The 21,856-nt window shown below is 41.5% G+C and overlaps 1 long non-coding RNA gene across 1 annotated transcript in view; it reads left to right on the forward strand.

The window, feature by feature from the left end:
- LOC137096625 (uncharacterized) overlaps window positions 1–21,856 on the forward strand; it is a 73,074-nt gene that overhangs the window by 34,273 nt on the left and 16,945 nt on the right. Inside the window, exon 4 of the long non-coding RNA XR_010909556.1 lies at window positions 18,585–18,854. This is a non-coding gene — a long non-coding RNA (uncharacterized lncRNA). The remainder of the gene's footprint in view (window positions 1–18,584; window positions 18,855–21,856) is intronic.

The raw sequence follows: 21,856 nt of genomic DNA on the forward strand, positions 1-21,856 counted from the left end.
GTAAGAAGTTCATGTAATATTTTATTTGACCAAAAAAGATCTCGATGTGCTTTCCAGTTCCACGTGGAGCTCTGTTGCTTACACTCAAATTTGAATAGCGTAGCTATTTTTGTTTGGATATAATGAAGTCAATCTGTCTAATCTGGTCTGGTCTGGACACAGTGGTTGGAGGTGTGGTTTGGCAAGTACAAAGCACTTTCTCTTCTGTTCCTAGCCTCCTGCTAGCATTAGATGTAACATATATCTGAATGTGTATTATAAATATTGCCATCAGCCCATGTTTGCTCTCGGCACATGGTTCCTAGTCCAGTATGAAAAAATGGGGTACTGTTCCATTATCTGGGCAGAGGCCACAAGGGGGTGCTAGAGAGAGAAGGATAGTCCATTTTACAGGGGCAAAGTTGAAGGAGGAAAACAATTTCCCCCATTTTCGCTGGTTATTTCCCCTCCCCACTTCCCATGTCATAAATTAGGGTTGTTTCCATGACGGGGACATGGGAGGAGGGAATAACAGGAAAACAGGAAGAAATTGTTTTACTTCTTTATCCCTCCATCCATCCCCATAAAATGGACAATCCTTACCTCTCTAGCGCCCCCTTCCCCCTTGTGGCCTCCTCCCGGATAGTGAAACAGTACCAAAAATGATATATGAAAAGCTGATTTTGTGTGCTGTTCATACATAGTGACAAAGGATTTTTAAATGAACACTTACCCACTTTAGATATGCAGGGAAACTTTAACAAGAAAGATGGATGTAGTGAAGAGTTATCAAAATCAGAGCTGAGAAAGAGATACCCTCAGGCAGGTAGGGCAATGGCCTTTCACTCTTCCCATGAAGCCCCTAACCTAGCTTGCTCCCCTCAGACCTGATGAAGATCTTGTCCTGTTGTAAAGATAATCAATGTTCAGATTCTGTATGTGGAAACTTTGATCATTGCCTCTAGCAGCAAAATATCTTTAGTCAACATTTAACTAGTACAATTGCAATTCATAAAAATGTGAACAAAACAGCTAGACTACCCCTCCCCCTCCCTGGGACTCCTTGCGTTGTTCATGGGGGAGGGGGATTGGATGGTTCCGTGTATGGAAATAAAAGGTACTAGATTCTCAATCCTAATTGTCTGTTTCAAATACTAATCAGAGGAACTCAACTTTGCAGTTATGCCCTGAAACCATAGGAACTGGAGGGAATGGGAGTCATGCATACAACATTGATTGACATGGGTTGTTCAAAATCTGGGTACAGACAGAGGTCAAAATCCCTAGTTCCCTGAGTCTGGAATGCAACTTCTCTTAGCTGGATCAGGGCAGAAGAAAAATGAACTCAATTAGGTCAAAGGAAGGAAAAATATTCCTCTCTTCCAATCCATCAGTGAAAAAAGGTAGCTTTTAGATTTAATAGAAAAAGAAAGGAAGGACCTTAATATATTTAGGTTCTTGTAGGTTTTTTCGGGCTATAGGGCCATGTTCTAGAGGCATTTCTTAGGAGAAATGCCTCTAGAACATGGCCCTATAGCCCGAAAAAACCTACAAGAACCTAGTGATTCCAGCCATGAAAGCCTTCGACAATACACTTAATATATTTGTTAATCAAACTGGATATTTAACACATGATTTTGTTCCACCTTAACAGGGAAAATATTTCTCCTGCTTGACCAATGTTTATGCCAAATTTCACTTGAAACTGCTTCTGTGTCTAAGAGTGCAGATATTTAAAAGGTTTTCTGTTAAGCTGAAGGTGTTTTCCATCATCTGGTACTTGAGATTTGTACATTAGCACTGTAAGTCACAGAACAAATAGTACACTGTCTACTTTGCCTTGGAAAGAGTCAAATCAGTATGGAAATGATGGAAGGGAAAATACGTTGCATGAATCTATAAGTCTTTTACTGCACAATCATTGATATTTCAAAGGTCTGCAGTTCTACTTGATAAATATTCAAGCCCACAACTATCATCTTGTCTGGTCAAGGTAATACCACCAGATGCAGAGTACAGAATAGCACCGCTTGGCTCTTTCATAGATTTAGCCAATCCTATAGTTGTTGTAGTTGGCAAAATCCCCAAAGACCAGGTAGAGTAAGACCCTCATAATTGCAGAACCCATATCTGTTGTTTCACTTTCCAGTCTCCATAGAAAAATACTCTCTTTAGGAATTTGCTATGTCTTCCAGGTGATGTGATACGCTTCTGCCCAAACGTTACCATAGAGTAGCATTGGAGAACCTAGAAAATTCCTAGAGATGACATCTGTCTAGGAATTTCTAGGTCATCCAACACAACTCTATTGTATACTGGGATCAGAAATAAGGTAATTTAATGGCATTCAGTCATACCTGCAGTTTCACACAACTGTGGTCCAGCCAGGAACATATCCCCTGCAGATACAGCTAGGAGGTCTTATTGTATATTCTTTAGACCCGTGCCCTCCTGGACAGACAACCTGGAAAAATGATTGAAATATGTACATGTGTAGATGTATTAAGATCTTTGCAACTGTTCTGTATTTAAAAAAGCCCTCAGGTTGCCATACACCATAACACAGGTTAAAGTTCAAAAGTGGTAAAAAAGAAAATAATGAAACATGATGAAGCACAAAAATTTTAGAAGCAAACAATACACAGCTGATCCAAATAGTTTTAACAAGCTAAGAAAGATGAAAAGGCCTATGGAAATAAGCCTGATTTTTAAAATCCACATAAATTACAACAAAGTACTCTGGGCATTTCTATGCAACTGGTGTGCCAATACTCAAAAGAACAGTTATATGAAAGCTACCTGCCATACTTTCAAAGGGCCTCAAGTTGTAAGTAGGCAAGTGTATGAAGATGTTGTTTTTTGTGCTGATAAAAAGATGAGAAGGGTTTAAAGGCAAAAAAGCATATGTCCAAATTGACTAGAAATCCACAGACTAAGTTAATGGAGATGACAAAGTACAAATGCAATGAGCTCACATCCTGAAATCCAAATGTTTCCTCTTCGTGACATTCATGGGTGTGTGTTACTGCTTCAAGAATCCAAATGGGCCCACGTGGAAGAATTCAGCTCCAATACCCAAATCTTGATAATGTAAACTCAACTGGCTCCTTCATCCATGATTTAGTTCTGGGCAAGTGTGGTGGAGGTTCCTTCTTTGGAGGCTTTTAAACAGAAGTTGGATGGCCATCTGTCAGTGATGCTTTGAATGCGATTTTCCTGATTTTTGGCAGGGGGTTGTACTGGATGGCCTACGGGGTCTCTTCCAATTTTATGATTCTATTGTTCTAAGAGTTGCCTCCTTGCAAAACAATTTGGCATTGAACACCAGCACCTAATACCTTAAAGGCAACTTATCTGAAAGGGAAGGGAAGTTTAGCAAAACTTGGTAACATCATATGAATAGTACATATCCCCTTCCTCATCCTTTTTGTATTAAGTGGGGGAATATGAGTTAATATTCATGCATTAATATGATAATAAGGTCATTTTTCATCTTTAGGTTAGATTATTTTATCCAAAAGTAGCTTCTCTGTTGAGTATAAAAATAGCCATCCAATGTGTTCATATTTTTTTACAGATGGGTTGCTAATTGGGAATACATTTATTACATTTTGTACTTGGTTATGTTTTAAATTCTTTCTGCTTCCCTTTAAACTGTCAAAAGCATTATTCCTTGGGAATGGTCTATCCATTATGATTTGATGCTGTGAAAATTGGAATAAAAGGGGATACAAAAATGAATATTGTATCTGCATTTTGTTCTAAGAACAGCAGGTCATATGTGCAATATATTTGTACCTCTTTCTGAAAAGTTTTAGGGATGAATACATTTTCTTGAAGTGAAACAAAGGCATAACTTTTAACTCTAGCATGATGACTAAGGAAGGTACAATATTAATTTATTGTTTTCTTCCAATATTAAATTTTAGTTCTTCAACATACTTCCATCAAATGTTAGAAATGAATGGAACAGAGATGGGCCAGTGATGAACTAATCATTCCAAGTTGGGGAATTTGAAAATGCCAGTACCTTTGGTTGAACACTTTGAATTGCTCTGCATGCCCATGTATACTTTAAGCTCAAATATAAGTCAGGGGTAGGTTTTGGGTCCAAATTTATGGATTTGGATATGAGCCATGGATAAGTTGAAGGTCATTCTGTGGAGAAGGAAATACACCAATGCCATCTCAGAGACCAGCCATCCTAGCTGCTGTCTAGCGCCCCCCCCCCCCCTTCCTCCTTGTGGCCTCCTCTTGGATAGTGAAACATACCAAAAATGATATATGGAAAGCTGATTTTATGTGCTGTTCATACATAGTGACACTTTTTTATGATATAAAAAATCAAATCGTAAACCAACTATAGCTGCAATCCAACATCACCTCTGTCTAGAAATATTTGCAATCAGAGGTTTGTTAGCACTGCACAACTGCTAGGCAAAATAGCAACAGTGCACAACACATGACAATGACTGGATGCCATTGTCTAGCATGCAAACATACACTGCTGTAGGCACCACACTGTTTCCACTATTGTCATAAAATCATAGAGTTGGAAGGCGCTCATGGGCCATCAGATTCAACTTGGAAATTCACTCCTGGAAGTATTGCCATGGGGAAAAGATGCCTCCACTGAAGCTTTATCAGCAATCCTTGTTTGCCCCTTAACCCCTGAAATAACGAGACAGACAACAAAGGTATGGATTCAAATTGGGCAACTTTTATTGAATGTTACCTATTTAACTTTACCTGAACTAAACTAAGCGTCAAGGAACTTGGTGGCAAGCTGAGGCATCGTCCCCAGCAACTGAGTGTGTGATGTCAGTGTGCCCTGGATCCCCAACCGGGCAACCTGAAGGTAAAAGTCTGGAGAAGCCTGTGTCCGATTATTGATATCAGCTTCTCTCTTTACTGGGCCAATTGATGTCCCCTCACCCATTTGTTGACTTCTAGGTGAGTGTTTGTTGTACAGTGCCCCCCACCCTTAATGGGTACCATGTGTATACCTCCATGTCAGTGTTTTCCTGAACTATTTATGCTGGCCTAGTTAAACCAAACCACTCCGTCTAGCCCCTAATAACAGTATAGGGTAGGCGAAAAACCCCCCCAGAACATGAGAGGCAAAAAATTCCTACCCGGCTCCAACGGGCAACCAAATATACTGTCAATGGGCGGTAGTGGCGGGCGGAAAGTCTGACAAGACTGAAGGTAAGGGGCTGGCTCACGTGATAAGCCAGCCCCCGCCCCTCTTCCAGGAGGTTCTAACTGGAACCTCCCAATCTCTCCCTTCAGGGGGTGGGGCAAATCGCTCTCCCCACCAACTGCGTTGGTGTGGAGAGTCCCTTGCCCCTTAACCCCTGAAATAACGAGACAGACAACAAAGGTATGGATTCAAATTGGGCAACTTTTATTGAATGTTACCTATTTAACTTTACCTGAACTAAACTAAGCGTCAAGGAACTTGGTGGCAAGCTGAGGCATCGTCCCCAGCAACTGAGTGTGTGATGTCAGTGTGCCCTGGATCCCCAACCGGGCAACCTGAAGGTAAAAGTCTGGAGACGCCTGTGTCCGATTATTGATATCAGCTTCTCTCTTTACTGGGCCAATTGATGTCCCCTCACCCATTTGTTGACTTCTAGGTGAGTGTTTGTTGTACAGTGCCCCCCACCCTTAATGGGTACCATGTGTATACCTCCATGTCAGTGTTTTCCTGAACTATTTATGCCACAGATTGGGGGCAAATGTCCATTTCGCCCCCATCCCCCACCAAGCCCCTTAAAACTTCCTGAATGCCTAACTGCAAATCTGCCAAAAATTGTGCGTTGCCCAAATCCGTTAAATGTACACCATCAGAACGGTAAAACTGTGTTTTGTCATGCGTGATGTCCTTATGTTGGATGTAAGACCCCCTGCCCCGTGCTAAAGCAGTGCGCATGGCCCGGTTACACGCTTTCTGGCCTTCTCGAGCTTCCTGACATCACCGCCTCCTGGCCACCGAAGGCGTGGAAAGATGGCCGACCAAGCGATGTGAACCCGGGGCCATGCCAGCCAGAACTAAAAATGCCAGCACGGGCTTGTAGATACCGGGCCCTGCTGTTAAGCAGGCCCAGAAAGTTACCTCCGATATGGAGCACCGGCCCAGCGAAGGCCACGAACACCCTTCCACTCGCCAATGCAGCGGAAGCGCAACCCGGCCCAGCGAAGGCCACGAACACCCTTCCACTCGCCAATGCAGTGGAAGCGCACCCAGATGCTGGCCAAAGGATGAGTTCCTGGCGTATCTCTCCGCCCAGTGGACATAATTATGCCCACAACAAGGATTCTCCATCTATGCACCAGCCTGGCAGTTCCTGCAAAAGAAACAACAAACAAACAAGCGCCGAGCGAACCTATCACCTGTAAGCGACCTATTTCCCCCTGCCCAGTAAATTAATGGCCATAACATTATAACCCAAGTGAGCTGCCAAAGATGCCGCCCCTATACAAAAAGAATGAGTGCCAGATTTATGGGCACCCTAACCCCAGCATCTTCGGCGCCCTATCTGAGATGGCCCCAACTGATATTTTGCAAGGGGGTGGAGTCCTGAAGGCAAAACAAATATCCCCCGACTCAACCCTAGCTCGGGGTCCCTATCTAGCTACTGCAGACGGCACACGCAGGGGATCACATCAGACTTAACATTTTCGGAAGTATTCCTATACTAGTTGCAGCTAAATTATGGGTTGAGGCCTTTGCCAATCCAACCGTTCATTTTGGTGTGATGTGAGAAACCGGGGACCCAACACAGGAATATGAAAACCCTCTAAGACCGCCCCATAGGTACTTAACTACCCCTTTATCGGAGTACTGATCCAGCCAAACCTTCAACTGATTTAACTTAATTAGGCTGAGGCCCCTGTGTAACCGCAGCCTGTCCTGAAGGTTTCTTAACGAATTGAGTGTCCCTAGTATTACCTCTCGCGGCTCTCCCCTTGGGGCAATTTCGAGATGGGTGAGTCCCATAACAAATAGAACACAAGTGCGCGAATCGACAGTCCCTACGTGAACAGGCTCCCTGAGCCACAAATTCCCAGCATAAAGGCTTTTGGCCCTGGGACTGCAGCTGGGGAGCCCCCTGCCGAGAAGGCTGTCCCGCTGTGTTCTGAATAGTGTGCCCACTGTCTGCTTTCAATGCAGCAGAAGCCCTAGACGGATTCATCACTTCAATCCAAATTTGATCATCAATCAGATCCCAACGCTTGTCTGGATGACTAGCCGCTTCAGTTCTAAACCGCCGATCATATTCCAGCCAAGCATTGGGAGGGCCGCTGACATAAGCCTTGTTAATGATATTCTGATACTGCCACAAAGCCGTAGCCCTTTCCGGGGCAGCATCAGAAAGCAAGTTCGCATACATTGTGAAACAAGGGAGCCAGTTCTCCCAATTCTGCTCAACCTTGCGTTTCTTAATTCTTTCCTTACTGTCCTCATCTAACTCCTCCTTCTCCTTCTTCTCAAGATCCCGAAAGTACAGAGAAAAGATATCTATATATTCATTTCTCAATATCTTCTCCATCGTTTTGGTTGCCAAATGGGAACCCAAACCTGAAAGGCTAACAGTAGGAGTCGCCTGCGGAGGCCACTTTGCTGTGCCCCAGAATTTGCTTGCTTCCCCCGTTCGGGCCGATTCCAAGGTGACAATAGCCGGTTTGGCCAACTGAGTGGCAGAATCATCCCTCTTGTCCCCTACACTAGGCTCTGACCCACCCGCAGTCTGAATCCCAACTGCAGCTTGTGACAGAACCCCCACCACCGGTTGAGCCCGCCCCTGATCCCAGGGCCATGTGAGTGCGGTGGAAGTACTTGCAGATGTAAGTGTAGCACTTGCCGATGTGAGTGTGGTGGAAGTACCTGCTGGGACAGCCGTCACCAACTGATCGCGCCCTGCCATCTCAGTGGAAGTAGCCGCCAACCCCACCGCCTGAGTGGACCCTGCCACGGCATTGGACGTGGAGGCCAATGCCGCGGGCTGACTGGGTCCGGCCACAGCCGCCGCCGACGACCCGGTAGAAGCCTGCACAGCTGGAAGCACCTCGGGGCTGGTAATGGCCTGCACGGCCGAAGACACCAAAGAAGAGCCCTCCACGGCCCGCGGAGCCGCCAGTTGGTCTGGAAGCCGGACCGCCCTGTCTGCCCCCGTGGTTGAAGTCGACTCTAAAACAGAAACCCGGGACAACAAAGATTTGAACCACTGCTTCTTACTCGCCCGGCGAGCGGAGCCTGAACCAGCCCCGCCCAAACCAACCCCCCTATTCTTTTCAACTTGGGTAACCCGCTGAATAAGAGCCTCCAAATCCTCCATAGAAACACCGTCCTCCTCCGACGATGACCCGTCCTGACGTAAAGGCCGCTTGTGACCCGACTTCACAGCAGGACCGTTTCCTTTAGGGCCCCCTTTGCTCTTCTTTGAAGGCATCCTACAGAAATAAAGGGAGTAGAATGCCAATAAGAGCCCGCTCCACACCGAGCGCTATTACCCCCATGGCGGCCACTATCCAATCCCTCCAGAGATGTGGAAGTGCCACAGCACCACATAAACATAGAATCAAAGAGTTGGAAGAGACACACTGTGACATACCACAGCCCCCTGCTAAGCTCCTTAGCATCATAGAATCAAAGAGTTGGAAAAGACCCCAAGCAACAAGAAAGAGAATGTGTTGGGTTATCCCTATCCCGCATGGCGGAATAGAATCAAAGAGTTGAATGAGACATTCGTAAAATATCCGCCCTACTAAGGAAAGCCCACATAAATTGGCACCATACTGCCTCTCCCTCTCTCTCTTTTTTTTTTTGTTATTGTTTTCATTATTATCATTATTATTTTTATTTTTATATTATTATTATGCCTTCTAGTAAGTGCCATTGCAAATCAAGATATTCCACATAAAATCATATGCACCACCGCACAGGAAAGTTTATCAGCAACAGCTATTGGAGTTCTGTAAGCTGGCTTTGCTATTTCACTATCCAACAGCAAAACTCAAGAAAATACATACAACAAATATGCTAAGGCCTCTAGGTAAGAGGCATTAACAGCCCCAAGCCTCAGATGTCCCCATTATTTTGTTTGATAATGCCATCCGTGTTAGTGTTACATCAACTCGCCCCCCATGCAAGGGCCATGCACCCAACCTCGCCTGGTGCGAACTACGCCCCTTAAAAGTAAAAAATGGCGACCATTGCCCCCAATTGACGATAACTGCGTCAATTCCCCCCAAATTGTCCCAAAATGGCGGCGACTGCCGAAGAAAGGGAAGCAAAATGGCGGCCGCAGCCTCAAAAACCGCTCGCATAAAAAGGGGGTTAGGATGGCGGCCGTTCCCGCCAAACTCCCAGAACTGCGTCACCGCCAACTCAAAATGGCGGCCGCTATCAGTTTGCGCAAACAAAATAAGGCTCCCACCCCAGGCGGGCAGTGGACGCCCACTAGCCGCCGGCAAGAACACGCTCCACAGCACGCGCCAGGGTTGCAAGCTCCCGGCTTTTACCAAGGCGCCAACACAGGCGCACAGCAGACACCTAAGAGCAGCAGGCCCCCAGCGCGACTCTCCCGCGCCGCGTGCCGCTAATATCGCGGCATTTCCCTGCGGCGCCCAAAAATAAAAGAGCGAACCCAACGCCCGGCGGCAGCGGCGGCCGCCCACTGGAGCGATCCACACACCGCTCGGCTCGCAGCCTTGCCGCCGCATGGCCCAAAAAACGGCGAGGGAAACGGCCGCCGCCGATCCCCCGCCCCGCAAAAAACTGTACCTTTTCAGATTTACAAACAAATTCAGCATAAGAACAAACCTACAGAACCTATTTTGTTCATAATTTGGGGATTGCCTGTATTAAGTATTTTGGATATTATCACACTATGCTTTAAAGGGTATAGACAGGGCATCTCACCTAAAATATTGTGGTTCCCTCCAATATCAGTACGTGGCAAGACACTTTAGAAATAAGCTGCTGGTGCAAATGCAGAGCAATCTGCAAGCAACCAAGACAGAATGAAAATGACTAATGGGACACGGGGGGGGGGGGGGGCGTTTCCTTTTTCCAGCTACTTTACTAAAAGGGCAAAAAGTGTGCTGGCAGCAAGGAAAGTTTCCGGGAAATCTGTTTTTCACAATGGTCTTGTGTAAGCAGAGTCCTCTTCCTTCTTCTCTCCCCCCCCCCCCCCCACACACAAATAAGGGCTCCTTCAGAAAAAAACTCAGCAGGCCCTGGTGACGAGCCCCTTTCCCCATATCCCACATTCACTATATATATGTGAATATAGGTATTCCAAAATCCAAATAAATCCAAATTCTGAAAACCTCTGCTCCCAAACATTTGAGATAAGTAAGACCCAACCTTGTCCTTTGGTCAGTTTCATCATGCCTATTATTATGCTCTTTAGTAAGCAAGTGTGATCCAGTAATATGATCCCTCACTGTCATTATGTGACATCATGTTTTCCTTCTTGGGGTATAAAACAATAACTCTGAATGCCCTTTCTTAAACTCAAATTGAGTTTAAGAAATAGTCATCTCCCCTCCATAATTACAATAAGAAAGACAGAAAATAGATTCTAGGGTGCTCCAAAAACTCATCAGATGAATAAAATTTATCTTCTAAAGTCTTGTGGTTTCTGGACCTCCTTTCAAGCACTTTCATGGTTCCTCAATATTTATTCAGACTTTAATGAGACTGTGGCTGAAGTTCCCTGGGACAGTTTCATCTGGACAGAAACAAAGATATATTTAGCTAGGTTCGTATAATTCTCGTATTTTCTAGGAAAGAAGGGAAGATGGAGTGTTTATTATTCACAGCACATTATTTTTCATTGAAAGCTTTCAGTCTCCAAAGGTTAAAGTGAAATTCAGGAAAAGTTTGATTTTGATAAGGTAACTTGATCTTTATTTTAAATAAATGACCAGCACCGAGAGATGTTATAATGTTGAAGAATGACAAGATTAGTGGCATTGAATTGGAACATCTACCCATCTCTTCAGAACAAGAGGGCAAACATCAAGGTCTCTGCTTCTCTTTCTATTCATTTCAGTGTTTTAAATGCTTCTGTCCTTGATGTTTGTTTACATCATGAGTGCCTTATATATTTCTTTTCAACAAGAAGCTGTTAGTACTGCTCCTGCCATTAGTTCTTGCATAAACACAAATGTTTAAAGGGGAATCTATATACAGTTCCTTTCTTGGCGACTCCACTTCATCTTTAAATAACATTTAGAGTTGAAACACATGAAACTGGTTGAAGGTAGGATAACATTTCAGTGCTGTGGTTGAAAATGGCTGTGAGGGGAGCGAAAATGAAGATACTACTCTGACCTTTACTTTTAGAATCAATATTTTCAAATAATCTAAGTTTCTCATCTGTCCCTCTAGAGAAAAAGTATGTATCACTTGTGCTAGGAAGAAATTTTCATGGAAAATAGTAAAGCTGCCTGTCTTATGCTGTATTGGTCTCCCTGTTTCTTGAGCAGTCTCTCCAGCACAAGTCCAACATACTAATCATTGCTTTTTGGCAGCACAGTATTCAATGTCATCTGACTTATCTTTTTAAAGTGGGCATTATATGATGCACTGCTGTTGTTAGCGGAAGGAAGTCTGTCCATCTTACAGCAATAAATCACATGAATGAAAAAGGATTCACATGCTGAAGCCCCTTACTGGATCGTCACTTTGTTGCAATGAGGGTGCTTGTGTATTTCAGTGAACCTATGAGCGAAGCTGTTAGAGTCATGTACAGACAGTCCCCAAGTTACAAACATCCAACTTACAAACAACTCATAGTTAAGAACGGGGTGAGACAAAAGAAAATGAGACAGAATGAAAGGGAAATTCAGTGCTGAAAGAGTTATCATGCGGAAAGGAGTCTCCACTGAAGCTTTATCACCAATCTTTGTTTCCACAGCAAGCCAAATTTTTCAAAATCCAATTATCACAGGAACAGAAAGTGAGGTGAAATCTTTTAAACAAGGGTACAGACAGCAAATTAAACACCACAGGAGTGTTAACTCTTCTCTATGCTATTCAAAACATATAATATATGGTACATTTTGAAATGTACCTGTTCCAACTTATAAACAAATTCAACTTAAGAACAAAACTGCAGAATCTATCTTGTTTGTAGAGCAGGCTATGAAGGCAGATGAAGGCTGCAACATATGAGAGGCCTCTAGTAATCATATTAACCATGGCACTGGCTCAAAATTTCTCTCTATGACGACTGTGTGTTGGTCACTCTTAAATGCCAAATTGGTAAATGGGAAATCATGTGACATTTAGGACTTGATCTTTGATGAGCAGTTTCTCCCGGTATGTATTACACGGACCTGGATGAATGAGGCTGGGAGCAGAAGATTCTTCTTTCTTAGCTTTGTCCAACAAGGTTGATAGGGAGGTGGAGTTGCAGTGATCTCTTAAGATTTCATGTACCTGAAGCTGGGTGGCTGGAATAGATTATTTTGGTGACCTGCCCACCCTGCTGCCCACTTCTCATGACTCAGGACCTCATATCTGCCATGACAACTATAGGTTGGCTTAAATGGTATCTGGTATCCATAACCTTTCACCGCCAATCTTATGTTTGGGTGCTTCATTCTGACCTCAGTGCAAGTGGCTTTGCAAGTGAAGCTATGCTGGAGATGTGCCTGTCTGGAAAGGCAGAGATGGTGCTTTGATGGCCCCAAGAAGAAAAGCACAATTTAGTTTGCCACTTCAGTAGTGAGGGCACCCTTACCATCAGTCTCATTTATTACTGGGCTGGGCTAGGGAGTGGACATTGACACCGAGGAGAGGGAGGAAAAGAGTTTCTAATCTAAATTTGCAGAGGGGAAATGTGTGGCCAGCAATACAATGTCAGTATGGTATATTACAAGTAGATGTGATCCTAAGGAGAGGAATACAGGCAGCTCAATAATCATCATCATCATCATCTCACCTTCTCCTTTGGTTCCTTCTTACTCTCTTTCTCACATCTTCACATTATTATTATTATTATTATTATTATTATTATTATTATTATTTTATCATGTCAGAAGCAACTTGAGAATATACTGCAAGTTGCTTCGAGTGTGAGAGAATTGGCTATCTGCAAAGACATTGTCCAAGGATGCCCTGATGTGTTACCATCCTGTGGGAGGCTTCTCTCATGTCCCTGCATGAGAAGCTGGGGTTAACAGACGGAAGTTCACCCTGTCTCGTGGATTGAAACCACCAACCTTCAGGTCTTCATATCAGCAGTTCAGCCACTAAAAGGGTTTGACTCATTGAGCCACTGTGGCAACCAATAATAATAATAATAATAATAATAATAATAATAATAGCAATAATAATAACAACAAATCTTTATTCATACCCCACTTTTCTCCCTAAACAGGACCCTAAAGGGGCTCACAACATTTTAAAAACAATACAGATCCAGCATGCATATAACAATAATCTATAAAACCATATCAACAATAAGGCCTAAATAAACATAAATAAAAACATTTCTCAAATACAAATACAATTGTTGCAGGAAACTCATTAATACATACTTTATTTTCCATTAGTGAACTAGATGAGACTAAGAGATTACGAAAGGCCGAAGGTTATCCAGTGAACTTCTTTAAACCAAAGGATTTGAACCTAATTTTTCTTAGTTGTTGTCAGGCACACTAACTGCAACATCATACAAGCTTATAATATAAAATCAACATTTCAGAAAACACATTATTTTGGTCATATTTCAATGAAGTAAGGGTTTTTTCTCTCCCTTGAGCCACAATAACTGCTGTCACATCAGCAGCCATAAAGTAGGAGAAGTTGAATAGGGTCAGTTTCTGAGAAAGAAAAGGGAGAGTTCAATATGCTTACATAATATTTCAATGAACATGATCAAGACTTATATTACAAGACAAACAAATACAAATATTAGTGACAGAAGAATAGTGGTCATTCTTCTCTCCATTCAGTGCTGTGCAGGGTCTTCTCCAGAGAACTCCTCGCTGTCAGAACTTTAAATGGGTTCTCTGTGGTGCTGAACCTAATTTCGGAGACTTAGGCCCTATCTGCACTATCATACAATGCAGTTCAATTGCATTGTGAAACTGCACTGTATGGCCTTGGTTCAGTAGTTTGAATTATCTTTTAAACACCATCGATTCATTGCCCCACTGACATGAAAGCATCAGCTGCCACTGGTTGTATAGGATTCATATGAAGATCACCAGATGAGGTATTTTCTTCTCATGTAGCAACATTTTAATGTATGCATTTCTTTTTGTTTACAGCATGTCATGTCAAAACATGATCTAGTCAATTTAAAGAAGAAAGGAAATCTTAAAACTCTAAACAAAGAAATGATGTTTGCATAATTTGAAGTTGTGCCTAAAGGTATAAGCAGTGCTTGAGGAAAACTCCCCAATAAGCTTATTGACTGCACCTTGCTACTTGTTTTTGATAATAAGGGATTGGCAATGTTATATTTTAAAAGCAATAGAAGTAGAGCAAATTTACTTTACTGGGAATAATGAGTAAAATGTTGCTTTTAAAGTATCATGATGAGTTAATTATTTTCATGATCAGAATGAATAAGAGAAACAGGTCATTTTTTAAAAAAATGTAATGAGTTAAAAATGAATTATGGGGAAAATAATAAAGAAGTTTTAGTTCGAGCTGAAAAATAGGAAGGCACTAAAAAAAAGCCTCTTGATGGAAGGCATTCCAAAAACCAGGGCAACCACCAATATGTCACTTCTACAAGAACAAACATTAGGACAGAGAAATCTTGCAGTTGGATTGGGTAACATCTTTAGTACTGGAATGTCAGTTGAAATTCCTATAGCCCAGTGCCGATTAGAAGTGAAGTTGGGAAAATCCAGGAAATCCTCCATTACCACTGCACACGCAACCCACTTTTGGCATGCATGTCTGTGCCCATTATGAAATACAGTACTTCTTAAGTGAGAAAGTTTTTCAAAAACCCACCATGATACAGGAAGCATGTTGGCCACACACAAATAGTTTCATTTTCTCATGACTTTTTCTAAGTCTTAATTATAACGTTGGCTGGAAAAATGAAAGAATTAGAGGCAGAATCTTGAGTGCGGGTAAGGAGGAAAGATGGATTGATTTCTGAGAAAGGGCTTTCAAAAGACCTATCCAAATACATGACTGAGGACAAATCATTGAGACTTTCCCAAAGAAAAAAGTTTTACAGATCACAAACCTGGGGAGGGGGATGCTGTGAAACACAGTAACTGAAGTATACCATGAAATATGGAAGACGCTTCAGATATGCTCCTTTAGATCCTCCCCCTTCCTTCTGACCTTCCTGAAGAAACTTAAATCCTGGTTATGAGATCAAGCATTCACAGAATAGTTTGTTACTGGGGAAGACAAAATTTTATTGGGCTGTTCTTGGACTGATTTGGATGACGATTTAATATGGTGATTTTAATCTGGCAAACTGGTTCTAATGTATATTTTAACTATTTTAATGTCTATTGATGCATTTATTGTGTGTTTTTACCATGTTGGCATTGAATTGTTGCCTGTTTGGAAGCCGTTCTGAGACCCTCCTTGGAGATAAAGAAGGACAGGGTATGAATGTTTTAAATAAATAAATACATTTAATCATTCCTAAGTCCTGCAAAATAATCCTAAACTAAGGTTCCATTAAATATAACTCAATTGTTAGAGACCACAAAGCTGCTATTTATATTCCTCTGCTTCACCAAAACTACTTCCTTCTAAACATGTTGGTCTGCAACTCCACTGTCCCTAGCCATTGTGGTCACAGATCTTCCAGCTGAGGATGAGGTGTGTTTTCATCTAATGCAACTAGTAGGTCCGAGGATGAGAAAGGTTATTTTATGCATTCATTAAAGAAAAATGTATTTTATGGAATACAGTTATGTTTGTTTACATGAAGTGTAATTCAAATGTTGCTTTTTGTCTCAGGTTTTTTGAGCAAGTCCTTCTCAACTCCCTTACCAATTTATATAATGGCGGTAATAGTGACCTGTCTTACAGGCATGTTGTGTATATGTTTACTAATTACATTACTTAATGATATGTGCAACTCAAGCATGGCATTTCAATGATTCATTCAACAGATCCCATTGTTACAAGCAAACGTTAAGTGGAAAAGGTTTGGATCCAACTGTTTCTTAACCAAGTTGGATCCAAACTTCTTGAAAAACTCCTTGAGACCATGGAACAATTCAAAAGGGTTCTTAGTGTCATATACAACTCTTCTTTCCCATTGAAACTTACCATATATACTTGAATATAAGCCAACTCAAATATAAGCCGAGGCACCTAATTTTACCACAAAAAACTGGGAAAACGTATTGACTTGAGTATTAGCCAAGGGTGGGAAATTCAACAGCTAATGGTAAATTTCAAAATAAAAATAGATACCAATAAAATTACATTAATTGAGGTATCATTAGGTGGGACTTTTTCAGCCTAAAAAGGGGGCTGAAAAACTCAGCTTATACTCACATATATATGGTATCTGGTATCTGGTAGAAGCCAACTATCGCAATATCCCTTACTTTTGGACCAACTGTTAGGGATAGGTGTGCATATGTGCCTTCAGGTCACCTGTTGACTTATGGTGAATCATGAATTGCATAGGTTTTTTTAAAAGAACTTTTAGAAGTGGATTGTCACTGCCTTCCTCTGAAATGTAGCCTGTAACACCTAGATTCATTGGTCTCCTATGCAAGTACTAACCAGGCCTTAACTCTGTTTAGTTTCCAAGATTAGACAGGATCTCGTGACTTCAGGATATTAACATTGCTTATGGTGAGTAAATCTAGAGCCCAAATGTGTGGGGCTAGAGACCTCTACCTAATTCCCCCTTTATTTCCTCTATATTCTCTCTTCTTATGTCTTCTTACTCCAAAATATAATATTATATTGTCTTTACTCAAGAAGGAATGGGGTGGGATGCTTTCATTCTAGCACGTATTCCTCTCTTCACCTCTGAATGTAGATTTGGCAAATTGGGATTGTGCCATTCCCTGAGATTTAAAGACCAGAACCTGAAAAAGGGTGCTCTCCTATGATTTCTCAAGAAGCAGGCAGTATTGATAATACAGGGATAACGTTATAAGACATGGCCTCTGATGATCCCATTAAGCACACTACATTAAGCAACAACTGTGATTTCAAAAAGCATACTATTTAAATAAAAACACAAATACTTAAAAATGAACAAAATATATACCATATTTTTAAATGCAAATGTTCTTTCCCCAGGTTTCTTTGCCCAGACCCTTACAAATTGAGATGGGGGTTCAAGCCTTGGGATCTGACAGTCTTACTCTGAATGAAGGAAAGGACTTAGAATAATTGATATTTGGAAAAGAGACTTGCAAAGAAGGAAATCGTTTCTTTTTGCAATACCAGCTGTGCTTCCTAATTCTTATTCTGTAGTTCACTAAGCCAGCCACAGCCCCTGTAATGCTAATCCAGGGGAAAAATCACAACAGCATTTGGAAGGAATAATAATAATAAGGATATCCTCCTAGGCCTCTTTCATATCATATGGAAGAATTATATAATTAAAATTTGGGGGCTACAAAGTTCAGAAGCAAGATGAAAGCATTTCCACTTTTACAGTGGTTAGTTCAACTGCATTTAGCTTGCAACAACAGTAATTTCAATAGTAATGAATGGTTTCATCTGGCTTTTGGAAAGAGTATAATCCTCGGCATACAAATATCAATAAGTCGTGCTGTCCGCTTCTGATGTGGTTGTTCTGTTTGAACATTGCTTGCAGTTGTTCCTGCTTAAGTTGGACCTCCCCAAGATATCTTGTTTTCTGAAAGATTCCCTCCATGAATAATTTTTAATCAGTTTCCTTGAAAAACGGAATAGTTCAAGACTGCCATCTTGAGGTATAACATGTTGAAGAACAGTAACACTGACAGCATGAACTGTGTCTCATAGTTTCTCGAGGGACGAAAAATGGTTTGCAAGTTCCCTAAATCCAGAGTTAAAATAAGTATATGATGAAGGAACTGCAAGTTACTCCTTTTAATTTGTCTGCTTCCCTGAGTTTAAGGGAAATTGGGATATTTAGAAGGAGAAAAAGTAGTTATTATTTCCCTGATATATTAAAATCCAAGTTATAAATTATTTTTCTGGTTGGGATTTTAGAAATGTTTTCTCTCATTAATGAAGTAGAAATATTACCTTTTCTATGCAAGCTTAATTTTCTAGTATGAAAAAGAGGTTTCTGTGTATCATTATGACTTCAGATTCATGGAAATGGGGACAGAGGGAAAAAAACTAACATATAGTAAGAGGAGTCCTACTCACTGGGATCAGTATTTACTTTTGTAATATACAGTCCTAATCAAACATGAAGGAAAACTACCTCATTAACTCATACAGGAATAATGTGTCTTCAGTCTTAGGAGATGTTAGACTGAAAGACAGCACACCAATACAGATGTTTACAGATTCAGAAAATGGAGCTGTCACTCAAATTTGCAACAGAACCTTATACAGGGCTTTGACCACAGCTGTTCTGTTTATGTGAGGTATTTCTCTAAGACCATGTAATATATTCATTTTTATATAGGCAACTGGACCAACTGGGGAAGATAGGACCCTTGTCACAGTGTGTCTGCTTCATGGCTTAAGTTTTAAAGAAGGGCTGAGACCTTGCATGGAGAAATGAAGTTTGGCCTAGATGGAGCTCAGATGTTTCCCTCTTACAGGACTCACCTTTCTCCTGTGACACCCCAATACAATCAGTAGCAAAAGAAGGCTGGAGGAGCCAATAGGCATCTTATAGCTAGAAGCACAACAATGAAGTGCTATTGCAACTTTCCCTGATCACTACATGGAGGTAAGGGGATGGAAGTCATTGCATAAGTAAGGTAATGAATTTGTCCTTCTGCAGTCATCATAAAAAGACAACCATATATCTGCCACAGGAGGCTAGCCACCATATGTATGCATGGTTGACATTCTCTTGTAAGTTGGTGGGGTAGCTTTGGCTTTCTTTTCAGCTGAGATATGAATGCTATGATATATGAATGAATAACTTCACTCCATGCAGTCATGCTGGCCACATGACCTTGGAGGTGTCTACAGACAACGCCGGCTCTTCGGCTTAGAAATGGAGATGAGCACCACACCCCAGAGTTGGACACAAATGGACTTAATATCAGGGGAAAACCTTTACCTATGAATGCTGCAGTTTGAAAAAGAATTCCTAGCATCAAAACTTAAGGTTCAAAGACCTCTCTTTGACTCTGGCCACACCATGCCCATCTAGAATGACAATTGGGACTTTCTGGACAGAAAGAACTGTCATTTTCATCAAAGCAGCATGATTTGAGAGCACAGTTGTCATTTCCAAGGAAAGGAACCATATTACAAGCACTGCCTATATCTGTGAGGAAATGAAAATGGCTACCAAAATGAGGAAAGGGTTGGAGTGACTCCCATGTGTGGAAAAGTTCCATAAGAAAAACAGCAAGTAAGGGAAGTACATAAAATTATGCGCAGCATGGAGAAGGTGATAAGGGATAAGATTTTCCCCTCTCTCATAATACGTAATGACAGGAAATAAAGTTAAATGGCAGGAAATCGAAGACAAGATAAAAAGAAGTACTTTGTCACGCAGCATGTTGTTAACTTGTGGCATTTTTCTTCCACAAAAACCAGTGCCAGACACCAATTTAGATGGTTTTAAGGGGAGATTAGATTCATTCACAGACTATCCAACTATCAATGGCTACTAGTCATGATGTGGTCTGTATATTTCATGATGTATCAGGGGCAGGATATCTCTGCATGTTAGTTGCTTAAGAACGCAAGCAGGAGAATGCTGCTGAGACCATGTTCTCAGTGTAGGTTTCTTTCCCCAAACATCTGGTTTACTATTATCTAGTCTTCCTACCACAAAAAAGTCAACAAAAGAAAAGGTGGTGCGAAGGAAGGAGGAAGTGTTGAGTTTAGAAATGCTCTCCTTTTCTGTGAGGATTTTTTTTTCAAAACAGAGGAACTCTTCCAAACTCTGCCCCAACAAAAATGACTTTCAACCTTCTCAGACAGCCCTTTCAGGCCATGCCATTGCTCTGGATATTGCCGGTAAAAGGGAATGTATGCAGGCAAAAAGGGGAGGAACGTGTAGGTAGTTCCATTGGAGCTACTCAAACTACACTTTTCTACCCATAGTGGAGAATAAAGCCCCTTTTGGAGTTTCTCCTTCACTTTAGGAGGAATGTGGGTGGGACCTGCCATGCCTCGTGTAATAGCACACAACAGGTCCTGTCTTTGCCGTGATTAAAAGAGGCAAAACTGGACAAAAATGCCCCGCGTGAAGAGATCCTTGATCTCCCCTTTCCCCCATACAGACAAATACACCTAATTCCTGTAGAGACACTCTGTGTGTCTCATAGTTTCACTGCAATGAGGGCCGTATAATATAGAAAACACAAGTTGAGTGCCCCTTATTTGAAATTCTAAGAGCAGAAGAGTTCCATATTTCAGATTTCCCCCTGGTTTTGGAATACTTGCATATACACAATTGGAATACTTACATATGCCTATGAGATGGGACCCATGTCTAAACATTGGCCCCATTTACACTGCATTATATGGTCAGTGTAGACTCACATAATGTTGTACAATGCAGTTAAATACGAGTCTCCACTGTCCATATAATACACTTTCAAACTGCTTTATATGGCAATGTGGATGGCACCATGAAATTCATGTATGGCTGGATCTACACTGCCAAATAATGCAGGTTGAACAGTGTAGTCTCATATACTAGTGTTCAATGCAGTTCAAACTGCATTATTAGACAGTGTAGATCCAGCTTATGTTTCATATACACTCTGTACACATAGCCTGAAGATTTTTGTATGCACATTGAACCACCAGAAAGCAAAGGTGTCACTATCTCGGCTACAATTTTGGAGTTTTTTGGATTTCAGAAATCCAGATAGGACAGTGGTTCTCAGCCTGTAGGTCCCCAGATGTTTTGGCCTTCAACTCCCAGAATTCCTAACAGCTGGTAGACTGGTGGGGATTTCTTGGAGTTGTAGGCCAAAACTCTTGGGGATCCACAGGTTGAGGACACTCAGATAGAAGGTGCTCAATCTACAGCAACAGCAATGACAACAACAACCAGCTTTTTAGGATTACCTTTCTTGTGACTGGAGTTTGCAATGCAAAAAGCAGTGTTCTTCCTGGAATTGCTTTTTCTTGTGCTCAATACTACACTGCTCCCAACTCAGCCAAATATAAATCAGTGGAGAATTTTCCTGTCTGGAAAGCTACAAATAATTTGTCATTCTCCATGTAGCAGATAAAAGAACAGTCCCTGAAAATGTTTATGAAGGAAAATAAACATCATTAGCATTTTGTACAAAATGTTTTCACAAGTAAGACACCCAATTATTTTGTTATAATGCCTCTTATTAGCAACAGCTGTTCCCCAAAAGGATGGTAAAATAGCATCAATCAACCAACATCAAGAGTACATGTTATCTAGTTAGTGGTTTGTGTTTGTGTTTTTTACTTTAGGAAAGCTTATGCAAAAACAATCATTTGCTTTTGAGGCTAAAAGGAGACATAGATACACAAGCTGCTGTTTCATTGAATACAAACAAATCACCATATTCATAAGCAGGTAAAAGCGAAGTTCTTCAGGTATCTAAAAATAAACTTATTCACAAAATATTAAATATTGTTTTACCCGAGTGCCATGCATATCTACTTGGCAATGACTGATGAATCTTACAGATTTTATTATATTTCTTACAAATATAGCAGGCACACAGTTGCTGCTGTGTTTTTATATCTTATTCTGTGGGTTAACCCCATACAGTGCAA

Source organism: Anolis sagrei, chromosome 3 (assembly GCF_037176765.1).
Source record: "Anolis sagrei isolate rAnoSag1 chromosome 3, rAnoSag1.mat, whole genome shotgun sequence".
Classification (NCBI taxonomy): domain Eukaryota; kingdom Metazoa; phylum Chordata; class Lepidosauria; order Squamata; family Dactyloidae; genus Anolis; species Anolis sagrei.